The sequence below is a fragment of the Apis dorsata genome, unplaced genomic scaffold (genome assembly GCF_000469605.1).
Source record: "Apis dorsata unplaced genomic scaffold, Apis dorsata 1.3 scaffold_1055, whole genome shotgun sequence".
NCBI classification, from domain to species: domain Eukaryota; kingdom Metazoa; phylum Arthropoda; class Insecta; order Hymenoptera; family Apidae; genus Apis; species Apis dorsata.
This window is the reverse complement of record NW_006264153.1, coordinates 35,859-45,644: the sequence shown is the minus strand read 5'-3', so window position 1 is coordinate 45,644 and position 9,786 is coordinate 35,859. Positions and strand designations below refer to the sequence as shown.

General features: G+C 24.6%; 2 long non-coding RNA genes across 2 annotated transcripts in view; one reads left to right on the top strand and one right to left on the bottom strand.

Moving 5' to 3' along the window:
* Positions 1-82: 82 nt before the first annotated feature.
* Positions 83-2,405, bottom strand: LOC102679036. Its single transcript, XR_422859.2, has 2 exons — positions 2,128-2,405; positions 83-375 (listed from the first exon to the last, which is right to left on the bottom strand). It is a non-coding gene; the product is annotated as an uncharacterized LOC102679036 (long non-coding RNA).
* Positions 2,406-2,924: 519 nt separating this feature from the next.
* Positions 2,925-9,786, top strand: part of LOC116186628 — an 11,823-nt gene continuing 4,961 nt past the window's right edge. The window contains exon 1 of the long non-coding RNA XR_004151643.1: positions 2,925-3,538. This is a non-coding gene — a long non-coding RNA (uncharacterized LOC116186628). The remainder of the gene's footprint in view (positions 3,539-9,786) is intronic.

Here is a 9,786-nt window from a genome sequence, read left to right as displayed (position 1 = left end):
CAAAAAATTTGATAAATCAAAATAATAATCAAATTTAGCGAATAAAAATTATCTTAGTGATTTATTAATTTGATGAAGCGAGTTATAATAAAAGGAATTTTATTAATTCTTAAAGATTTTCTTCAGGGATTTACTTGGGCTGTGCCACATTTACAATTGTTTTTAAGTAATTCATAAATACTTATACTTTATACGTTAGTGGTCATGTTTTATTAATAAATACATACAATACGACCACATGTATATAAAATAATAATTAATAAAATGTATGCTGTCATTGGTAAGATTTTTCGCTGCGAACTTGCTCATGCCATTAAATCGCCTAGCGATTGTCCGTCTTTCATTCTAACTTGTTCGGTTTCTACATGTATGTATCTATTGCAAATAAAAAGAGAATAATGTAAAAATACGCATTAATATTAATATATAAACAAAAAGTTTATTAAATCATAGATCAAATTTAAAATAATGCATATAATTTTGTTTTTTTTAGATGAAACTATTATTTTCTGTTTCATTATATAATTATAATTAATTGTCATGTATCAAAGTATCCTATTTTTTTAATTTTTAATTTATTCTATTAATACAATTAATAAAATTAATTGAAATATATGCATTTAATTAATTGTAAGTCTTGACTGAAAAATCTAAATTCATTTTTACATTTTATAATATAATATAATATAATAAAACATTTAAAACATTTTAATAAAATATTTCAACTTCAAAATTATTTTTTTAATGTATTTTAAATTTTTCTAGATTTTTATTTTCAAAATAAATTTAGAATTCTATATATAAATCTATAAATCCTTAAAATCAAATACAATTATAAATATAATTATATGATAAAATAATAAAAAATTGTAAAAATATAAAAACAATTTTAAAAACAAATTTGTATATGTATTTTTTTTTATTTATATTCATATAACAATTCAACAACAAAATTTGATTGGAAAATTAGTTTATCAATAAAATTAACCTCTTTCTTCTTTTTATCGTTTCTTTAATAATTAAAAAATCATATAATTATACAATTTATTCATATTTGTTCGAATTACTTAAATAAAAAATAGATATTGTCATAAAGAGTGAAAAAGATTAGTTCATGTTTCCTGAAACGCGTTTAAACAGGTTCGAATCAAACGCATTCCGTAACTTTTTTGCCACACCGCCGAGAATTATAGATGCCAATCGCTGTCAAGCGGAGCTAAAGGAAAATGCTTTGGCGACCCCGGTCAGTCTCGAGCATTGAACTACGATCATTTACGTTTACCTGACTTTATGCCACACAACTGAGTGTTATATATATATTATATTTTTTATTTCAATTTTTCTGAAATTAATACATAAAAATTTAAATCTTGTTTATCAAATTTTAGAGATCCGTGATAAAATTAATTATTCTTGGAAAAATGATAAATAAATTCATAAATTAAGATGAAGTGTAATCTTTTTTTTTATAAACTAAATTTATTTATTTCTTTATTTTTTATCTATTATTTATTTTTAATTTAATCTTAAAAATAAAATAAAAAATATAATTATAAAGAAGATAAATATCATTGAATTTCATTTGATATTGAATTTATATATTGATTTTTACTATTTCTTTTTTTTCAAATGATTATTTTTTAGATATTTAATAATCATTTCATATTTAATTATTTTTGTATTCTTTAGTTATTTCGAACATTGAATAATAATAAATAAAGATTTTTTGATTATTAATTAATAACAAATATATTCTCAAATTTGTAATAAAAAAAAATGTATATAATTAATTAATTCAATTTTTGAATATTATTTAAAATGACTTTCGTTTCAAAATATGTAAATATTTTATATATCTAATATTACAAAATACAAATAAAGTAAAAAAATTAATTAGTAAAAAAATTTTTAAATAATTATATTGTAAAATCATTACTATAATAGTAATATGTTTTATAGTAATATATTACTATTTTATAATATTATAAAACATTACTGTAAAAATAAAATTAATAGATTTTATTAGTCAATCAAATATATGAATAAAATTGTAATTTGTTTCAAAAATAAAATCATAAAATAAACTGAAAAATTCTTAATTATATTTTATCAATCAAAAGTACATACGTAATTTACATCCTTGTGAATAAACACTGGAAAAAATTAATTATATATAATATTTCTCTAACTTCTTTTATTTCACTAAAATCACAGAATAAATGATATTAATAAAAAAAAAATATTTTAAAATGGTTAACGAAGCATACGTTCGATTTATACGCAACGTTCCGGTTAGATCAAATTGCGCGTCGCCATATTGGAAACATGCTTCTGTATGATATATTTATTTCTTTTGGATACTTTTTAATTAGAACTATAAAGTTGATTCTAAAGATTATTTGAATATAACGTATTTAACAAAAAAAATATGAAAATATTTCATAAAATATCTCAAAAGGTAAATAAAAAATATCAATCCATCATTGTTAATTAAATAGGTTATTAATAAGGTTATTATTTATTAATTAATATTAATATTAGTATCAATAATTAAAAATATTTTTTAATTCTTTTTTATATTTTTAATTACTAATATGTTAATGATAATAAAATGCTAAAAAAAAATATTTTAATAGAGAAAATTATTATTAATATTTAATTAACGTACAGTTTTTTCATTGTTCATTGTTTAACAGTTAATTTTCTTGCAGCAATATATTATTCATTTAACTTGTTTTTTTATTAAATATTTTATTTTATCAATTATTATGGTATTTATAAATTTTTAAATACATTAAATATTTATTATATAAAGGAATATAATTCCATCTTTATTTGAAAAATATTTAATTATGACATTTCATTTGGTTCATTGTTGTATTAATTTATTTTAATACAAGATATCTTGATGAATCCATTAAAATAATCAATGAAATGCGAATGAAATAATTTTTAAAGTTTCTTTCGTTTCATGAACGTTTTTTGAGTATCATTTCAAATCAATTTCATAAGGAATCGCTATATTATAGTACATCGACGCGCGACAACGTCGTCCATCTGGTGGTGATGCACTGTACTATTGGTACTGGCTCTGAACACGAGCATAGAAAGAGAAAAAGAGAGAAAGAGAGACACAGGTACGAGACGAGCTTGTGGTGTGAGGTAGTCGTAGCCACCAGTCAACAGCGGAGACGGAGACGGAGAGTCCGAGGTAGCCCGTGCCTGTAGCTGCCCGTGGCTCGTTGTAACTCGTTGTAACGTGACGCGAAGGTGTGCCAAGCTCTTTCGGTTGCCTGTTACTTCGTCCGAAGACGCCCGATTGCACATCTACCATAGTGTCGCATATCGAAAGTGTCGATAGTAGTGTTGTGTGATCTATCGGCCTATCTATCCTCGTGTGCTAGCCGAAAAAACTGTACCAGCCGAGTTATATATCATTGTGGAAAACTGTCAAGATTGTCGTGTCCCAGACGCTGCCTTTCAACCCGAATGCTTTAGACAATCCTCGTTGCGGTTGTCGAGTTGCACGAAACATAAGGTAAGGAAACGCGATACACGGAAGTATATGGAAGCAAAGGTAAAATCGAAAATTGTTTAGTCGGCTATTCGAACGTTGCGCGTACAGAGGTTATGTTTCCCGATGACCCCTCGACTCCCTCCTCCTCCTCGTTATCCCCTTTCCTTTCATCGTTCTTTTTCTCTCTTTTCTTTTCTTCTCTCTTTCTTCCCCCCTTTTCTCATCTCATTCTTTGCTTGATTTTTTTTCGTCGCGAACGTGTTCTCATCGATAGAAAATCGTTTTAACTTTATCAGCCTAGCTTTATCCAGAGACTCGATACTATGATATCGAATCGCTGCGATGAATTTCAATCGTAGATCGATTAATCGCTGATTGATTACCGATCTTTTTCTTTCTTTTTCTTTCTCTGTTTCTTCCTTTTAGCGTCTCTCCCTTTTGTCTCTTTACGTTCTTTTCCTCTTTCTCTTTCTCGGCTGCGAGCCGCGAAGGCACTCGCACACATACGTTCTCATACACCGACATATTCCGCTTCTTTCCTGCAAGACCGTGTCATAGCCTTTCTCGTGGTAACGAGTTTCGTAACTTCCCTCGATACAAGAGTCACGAACTATCAGCTGTCAGCCTCCGTGTTCGTACCACCTGTCCAAAAGTCGATTTTCTTCCTTTTCTCTGCTTCACAATTTAAACTTCGTCGTTTTTTTCACTTCTGTCCGCCTTTTTCTATATTTTCATATATCAATTTATTGATTCAAGGGAAAGAAGTTGACACAAATTTTTCATGATTACGCGGCTTTCGTGTCGGGAACGCGATGAGAACGAGAACGTGATATAGCCGCGTGTCTACGAACGAGCGAGGTAATCGGAGCAGCAAGCGAGGCTAACCGACTTGGACAATCATGTTGATATTTCGGCGCGCAGGCTTTCTGGCTTGACAGCGTGACCGGCCTTGAGCCCCTCCATACTCTCCTCTTACACTCTTCACCTCCATCCCCACTATAGGTAATACACGATATACACTGCAGATCAGTGCTCCTCAACGCGAGATTCTTGTGCTTGGGAATTTTCTTCGATCGCGCGTGCACTTCTTTTTCTCGTAACGCGCTGCATAAGGACGTTTTATGTTCCAAGTGAACCCGTTAATCCAAGGAGACAAGTTATCTCGTTTCGTATCTATAAAGATATTTTGTTAATTCATTGTTGAAATTTAATATTTTCATATTGTGATTTAACATATTCATATTAACATATTCATATTCATATTAATAAACGTAAATTCGATTTATATCACTACAATAAATTTTATAATATGTGATTTTATAATATGTGAACAGAAAGAATTATAGTGCCAATTATATTTTAATTAATAGAATTAACAATGAATGAAAGTGCAAAAATAGTTTACTTTTATTCAAATTATGTATTTTACATATTATAATATTATTCTTCAAAATTATGAAAAATTATAAAAATAAAACATAAAAAGCAATATTTTAAAAATATATAAATATAAAAAGAATAATAAAATACTCTTAGAAAATTTGTTTTCTTTTTAATATTATATAATTTAATATTTCATTTTTTTTTTATTATTATTATTTTTTTTGTATTAGAAAGAATAATCATATGAAATCTTATATGAGTCGGGTTTAATCGATTCGCTTTGCGATGATAAATGCATTCTCATCGGAACGTTATCCTAACGTTATCAAATCGAAGGTCGAATGCGAATTCTAACACGTAAACAAGTTATCTTTGATCAAGGAACTTCGAACAAAAGTCTAACATTCTATTTATAGTTGCTTCATATTGGATTTTAATTAATGTTCGTTAATGAAAATTTCAAACTTACAAAATTCGATATCTAAAAACTATATATAATGATATAAGGATAAAGGATATAGATTAAATTAGACAATTACAGTTTTTTTTACGTTTTTTTTATCTTAACATCCGTTTTTCTTGTTTTAATCTATTTCTAATTTTCCTTTCTCATTTTATATTTATAATACACTTTTTATAATAAAAAATCGCTCAAATTGATCTTTTTTAAAATTATTATTTGCAAATTAAAATATTATAATTATTTCATTGTTTTATTTATATCTGTGTGCAAAATTTAAATAATTTACAATAATAACATTTTATATAAATAATATCATGTTTAATCATTTTTTTCATTTGTATCAAATTTTTTGATTTAATTTAATCTGTTTAATTCAAAAAATATAATATATAATTATCAATTAATAGTGATTTAGAAAAAATATATTCTTGTTAAATAAATAAATATATTATTTGATTTATTGTTTAAATGGAATATGGAAATAACTGAGTAAGTCGAGAAATATAAATGAAAACGATAGGGAGGGGAGGAAGGAAGGGTAGAATAGAAGTAGAGGAGCACGAGAAAATCGCTGGCTCGAGACTGACTGTTACAGAAAAAAGGAAACGGGATCAAATGGATGGGGCATTAGCCTATAGCGGTATACATGAATACAGTCAGTAATGATGCTGTTGACACAAAATTGAACATTAATACTTCTCTTTATCATTTAATTATTATTATTTTATTCATATTATGATTTTTTTAACAAATAATTTCAAACGTCAATGATAAGATGTTAATGTAAGTTTTTATTATTAACTTAACAAAAATTTATAAGAAATACATTCGATTTTATAAATATTCTCTTGAAAAAAACACAAAATTTTATTTATATCAATAATTATAGGAAATTTTTTATAATAATTATAAGAAATTAAAATTTCTCATGTTACCTGCAATTGATAATATTTAAATTATCAATGAAATATTCTAATGACATAGAAAAAAGTAAAAATAATTTTCAGAAACCATTATTATTTAATCATTTATTATATATTTATTAAAATATCATAATTATATAATCATTTATTATATAATTATTAAAATATAAACTATAAAAATGTGAAAATATTTATATTAACTTATATTACAGAAAAATTATACAAAATTATGCTTATTATATAATTATATTATATATAAAATATTTTTTATAACTTATAATATGAAAACTTATTGTATTATAAATTTTTTTGGATGAATATATTTTATAAAAACTATTTTATATCACTTTTCAAAAAAAAATCCGTAAGCACTATTCATTTAAATAAATTCATATATAAAAATCTTAACTTATTAAATGAGTTTTGTTTATTTGTAATAAATTACAAAACATAAAATTACATACGAAATTACCTGTAAGATTATAATTACCTGCAAGAATTATTCATTTACTTCGTATTATGATAAATTACGAAAATTTTACAAAATCATGAATTCTTATCTGACATTTTCGATAAATTTATAATCGTCTTCCTCAAAGCATCATAAATTACTTTGAAGTCATTGTGGATTTTCAACAACATATATTTATAAAATATTTCATTTTTATAAATATAAAATAAATTTTTAAAGTAAAAAATATTTCTTTAACTTTTGTATTATCGTTTCATTTTCAAATGAAAATAAATTAAATCAAAAAGAAATAAAAATTTAATGATACTGTTTATATCAAATAATAAAAGTGTCGAATTGACCTAACCTCTAAAATATGACAAAAATATTGTATTGCAAATTGAAAGAATTATTGTTTGAAATATTTCTGAAACTATTGAAAAATTTAATTTCTATTACAAACGTTATTTGTATCTTAAATTTTTTAAGACAAGATTTCGTTTATACAGATATAATACACAGGTAAAATCCATTAGTAGTGACAGCGACGGGTCTGTCCATGATACTGCTAGTAATCGCTACTCGAGATTGCGCAAGCTTCTTCTCGATCTTATCACAACCGCAGAGTGTATACATTACATATGCATACACGGACTGTCATGATATATGTATTATGCGAATATGCATATAATATATATAAAAGTAAACGAATATGAAAAACATTAACCATACAAGATGTATTGAAAAAATTAGGAATAAATGATTTTATTCCATGAAACTTACTAGATTATAAATTATTTAACAATTTTAATATCTCATAAAATAAAAAAAATTATATTATAAATATGACAAGAATAAGGAAATAATTTTAAATTATTTATTTATAATATAATAACACAAAAATATTTTCAATACTACATACTATATTTCTAAGACTTAGAATAGATTTAGATTTGAATTACATTTAGTTACGAATTAAAAAAATTTTGTTGATACTTCAAAAATTAAAACCAATTTATATAAAAAAAAACTGTTGAAAATATTGACTTTGACATAATATTTTAAAACTATCGAAATTGGTGAAATAATTTCTATTAATTATAATTATAATTACAATTATTTATAAATATGTTTATTTTGAATTAAGTTAGTATGATGAAAAGATAAACTTTTATTTTAAAATTATAAATTTTTTGAAAATATTGATGAAAATGATCTCATTTCATAATTAAAAATAATCTGTAAAAAATATTTTCATATTTGAATGCATGATTAATATTACACACTATTCGACTTGTTTACTTTGTCATTTTATCAGGCCTGATGTAGAAAGAGATATCTAAATGCATTTTTGCTCCATACATATACAGCAACACGAAAACAGTAATGCGATATGACAATGTATAGATATAGAATGCAATGTAAGTAGGTATGTGCGCATATGTGCATATTACGTAGAGAATTCTATGTCGCATAAATGGCTTTCATTGCATATATATAGTTCCACACCCTGCATGTGAAAAAGAAAAAAAGAGACAGAGAGAAAGAGTGTGTACTGGAAACTCCCTGGATCCTTGAGACACGGATAGACCTAGTGCGACTTATGAATATTGATGAACCTTTCCCGTACTTGCCCAGCCGCACCTCAACATTTATTACTCGACAACGATCTTCCTCTTTTCTTCCTCTTATTTCTTTTCTCAAACTAATTTTTCCAAGTCACTACGCCACTTAATCAAATTTTTTTTTCAATTCTACATTCATTTAGTTTCCTATCTATTCAATATAATAATTGTGTGCATGCGCAGCCGCTAGATGTCACTAGTTATAGTGTTTATTACTTAACTTCATGATTTCAAATTTCATTGTTAATTATAATCATATTTTTATGCATGAAATAGTTTTTTATAATATATATTATAATAGATATTATAATAAATAATAGATACGCATGCTAGATAATATATAATATACATCGATAATCTTTTTGAACGAAAGAATCAACATTCTTTCGTATATGTTTAAGGTATTGTGAAGATTGTGGATATATATACTTCGTATAAGAAAATATATGCACGTTTGTAATCATCTCATATGTTTGTAAATATATATTCGTTTTAAAAGAAACATTTCGCACTGTCTTTACATATGTTGGTGGAAAATGTTTAATTCAAGGTTTTGATCCAGAATTATTACATCAATTATAAATATGCGAATATTACATTCCAGAGGTCGCTGAAAACTCTTTAATGTATTCAATATGGTGATTGGTACATATGAAAACATGCATGATACTATATGATCATATATATATTTTCAACTTAACAAACATACCGTTATAAATGTAATTAGTTGCTAATTGATATGAATAAATTTATGTATAGAAGAGAAAGTTGAAATTTAAAAATTATAAATAGGAATGCAAGGTAAGATTTAATTGATTTTTATGTAAATTTGAAAATAGAAGAATAATGGAAAAATATTAACAAATAAAATAACAGAAAATTATCATTTTCTCACAAATTTTGTTTTTTATTGCAAATAGCATATAGAATTGTGTAAATTTTGTTCGAATAAAATATATATATGTATTTGTAATTTATGTATCTCTAATTTATAAAATTAATAGGAAAAGAATTTTTACTATTGTTCAAAAGACATCAAATCAAATATAATTAAATTAAATTAGATAAATAAATTAATAAAATTTATTTATATAAAAGATATGATCATTTATTCAAAAATTAAACGAAACATAAAATAAAAATAATGACTAATTAAATTCATAAATTTATCCATAAAAATTTTTTATATTTATATTACAATTAAATATAGTATTGTATTGTTTCGAAATTTCATTAAATTTTTTTGTTTTCGAATAAATCTTAGTGATCATTATGATACTTGTTCGATTCGAATTATCGAAAGAATTATCCAGTTTATTATATGTCATTATCGACTGTTCTCTATCACAAATACAATTTTTTTCTAACATAAAGCCAATTCGACGCGATCTCATTGAGGTAAGCGAAAACAAAATGCGGCAATG